We start from the raw sequence: 3,746 nt of genomic DNA on the forward strand, positions 1-3,746 counted from the left end.
ATATATACATACATATATATATATATATATATACATATATATATAATATTTATACATATATATAATATTTATACATATATATAATATTTATACATATATATATATATATATATATACATATATATTTATACAAATATATATATATATATTTATACATTTATATATAAATTTATACACATATAATATATATATATATAAATTTACACACACACACACACACACATGTATAAAGAGAGATAGAGGAAAATGTGTGCAAATTGTGACAATGTTGAACAATTCCAAAATACAAGAGAAAAATGGTTAACTTCAGAAATTATTTCATTACTTGAGCTGAAATAATTTTTCAAATGATTTGTATTAATATCATTTTTAATTAAACCCATTGTTGAATCAAAATCACTTAATTCAAAATCATTTCACCATTTAAAATATATTGACAAGATATACTCAGACACACAAGAAAATATCTTCTGGTTTTTTGGGGGGTTTTTTTGGTCTTTTGTTTACAAATTTACAAGACATTAATAAAACAAGTATTTAATAAATACAAAAAAAAAAGGAAACATGGCCAAGAACATCAAAAAAATTGATACACAACTAATTATTTCATATGAAGCTAATCAAAGCAATTTAGAAAAAAAAACTAACAAAACTTCATGGAACAAAATTTAACTATAATAGATAAAAGTAATAACAACAACATTTCAAAAGTTCTCAATTACATTTTTGTTATATTAAAATATATATATGTGTGTGTGTACATACAAATATTTTTTTGTTACAAAAATATTACCAATTTACATAATTTTGATAATTTTCTTGTTTTTCATTGTATATAAATATCATTATGATTATTACCATTAATAATATTAATTATTTTTTCTTTTTCATGAACTGTCAATCAACGTCACGCCATTATTTAAGAATGATTCAATTTCTTTATTTATCAAATTTTGAATTCTTAACCCTTTGTCTGTCCAAAGCATTTTCACATGTTTGTCCTAAGCGTCTGTGCTTGTTTTTAGACTTCTAGTCAGCCCTTGTTTTATATGTTCTGAGTAATATAAAGCTGTCCTTTCATAAGTCCCAAGTTTTCCTCATGGTTGAAAAAAAATTGAGAACATGTAGCATATATGATGCATGGATGCCAAAGAAATACATCCTGCGTGCCACATGGGACACACAGCAGGACAGGCAAACGGTTAAGACAGTTGTGTGAATAGTTCTGCAAAGATCATTGAAAACAGGTTCTGGAACTCTAACCAATAATGATAATAATAATAATAATAATAATAATAATAATAATAATAATAATGTCAGTTAAATTACATGATATTGTAGGCAACCATTTAAAACAATTACAGGGGCACATGAATAGTTTATCAGTGTTTAACTGATAAGTAATGTCTGTGTTTATAGGAGTAGGTTTGGTTTCATTAAGAAAGAAATTACTATTATTATTATTATTATTATTATTATTAGTATTATTATTATTATTATTATTATGCTTAATTGATCTCAATAGGTTGTTGTTGTTTTTTTGTGTCTTTTAGGCTTCAACAATTCTTTCAGATGCCTCATGAGATTCATTAAAATACATCTTTTGAGTATGTTAATGTTTGATAAAAAATATATTTATATATAAATGGAAACAGTGTGTACAAGGTTATCCCATAATGTTTATTCTTGTAGGGGATAGATAGATAGATAGATAGATAGATAGATAGATAGATAGACAGATAGATGGATAGATAGACAGATGGATGGACAGACAGATGCATAGACAGATCGATAGACAGATAAACAGAGATAGTAGGGGAGAGGAATAGAGATGCTTTGAAATAAATGCACATGGATACTTCAAAATGTTTAATTTTATAGTGTGTATATGTTTTGAGAGAGAGAGAGAGAGAGAGAGAGAGAGAGAGAGAGAGAGAAACTTTTAAATAAATGTCTCTGGCCTTTTCAGAGGAGATGGGTCTGAAACATGTTATATACACACACACAAAGCAAATCTTTCTCAAGACCACAAGGATCATAGAGTTATACAGCCAGGTTCCCATAACTTTTAGTGGATGTAAATCAAAGCTCCACCTGGATAGGAAATGGTTGTCTATGACATGTTCTTCTAGTGGAGAGCAATTGAACTTGGCACTTGAAGCCAACCACCAACACATTCATCAATTCTCTAGTGTTGCCACTGTTTACAGCAGTGACTCCAACATGCTGTGATACCTAGAAGACTAATGGAACCTAGATCGTTTTTGTGGAATCTTTTTAGCTGTTGAGATGATTAAGTATCCTTAGCTACATACAACTACAGAACTAGCAATTTGTCAGTTATGATGACAAGCGTCCCAGTTGATCTGATCTATGGAACAGTCTGATCATGAACTTAGCATACAAGTGGCTGAGCCCTCCACAGACTTGCATAACCTTAACATGGTTATCAGAGAAATCCAGCATAACTCAGCGTGTGACAAAGCTGACTCTTTGAAATACAGGTACAACTCATTTTTGCCAGCTGAGAGGACTGGAGCAATGTGAAATAAAGTGTCTTGCTCAAGGACACAACACATTACCAGGAATTGAACTTACGACCTTATGGTCATAAGTTAAATACCACAACCACTAAGCCATGTGTGTTTGGCAATATGTACAACTAAAGAACTAGTGATAGTATATAAACTTCTGATAGCTTCTTCACCTGCTCTCCCACTTCTCACAAGTTTTTTTTTTTTTTTCAATACATCATCCTGTGATGTGCCCGGACATATCATAAGTGATGTTTCCTAGGGTCATTAGGTGTTTTGGTTCTTTCAACTATGACACCCTCACCTAGGTGATCCAACCAGGGTTGATCAACCCGCACCCATTAGCACTACCCCTCATAGCAGTGCTGCTTCCAGGGAGAGCTCACATCTCCTGATCTACCGACCGAAGCTGTGCGTCTTTGGCCATGCATACAACTACAGAACTGGGGATAGCATATAAATCCCTAGTAGTTTCCTAACCTGCAGTCCTTCACAATCTCTCCCACTTCTCACAACAGTTTCTTTTCCATACATCATCGAGTGATGATTAGACTAGCTTCACTAATCAGGTCAGAGAATGCTCTGAAGCATCACTCCTGAATCACATCCCATCATCATTTACCATCCATGTTCTGTGCTGGAATGAGTTGGCCAGTTTTACAGGATCTGACGGGCCCAAGGACTGAACAAGTCCTTAAATAACAGGGCAAGATAATGAAATGTGTTAACGAGGGGGTCCTTACAGGGTTACTCAACCTGTGAAAAATAGCAGTCAAAAATCAAATCACACCCTACCATCTTAAGGAGAGGTGGGGTGGGTGAGGGGTTTAGACGCATTGTACAATGTAACTGTAGGTATATAAAAAAAGATGTTCATGAGTAGTACTCCACTACATCACACTACACCTTCAATTTCAGCTTGATTACTAAAAATTTGTTCAGTATTGTTTTGAGAGTTTCTTTCATTATTTATTCCATCCCATCATTATCATCATTTAACATCCATTTTTCATGCTGGCATGGGTTGGACAGACTGACAGAAGCCAGTGAGCCAGAGGGCTGCTCCAGGCTCCAACATTTGACTTTTGTCTCATTTCTATGGCTGGATGTCCTTCCTAATGCCAACCACTTTACAAAGTGTACTGAGTGCTTTTCCACGTGGCACCATCGTCAGTGAGGTTAACACGTAACTCTCAAGCCAAGACCCCCCCC

The sequence above is a fragment of the Octopus bimaculoides genome, chromosome 22 (assembly GCF_001194135.2).
Source record: "Octopus bimaculoides isolate UCB-OBI-ISO-001 chromosome 22, ASM119413v2, whole genome shotgun sequence".
NCBI classification, from domain to species: domain Eukaryota; kingdom Metazoa; phylum Mollusca; class Cephalopoda; order Octopoda; family Octopodidae; genus Octopus; species Octopus bimaculoides.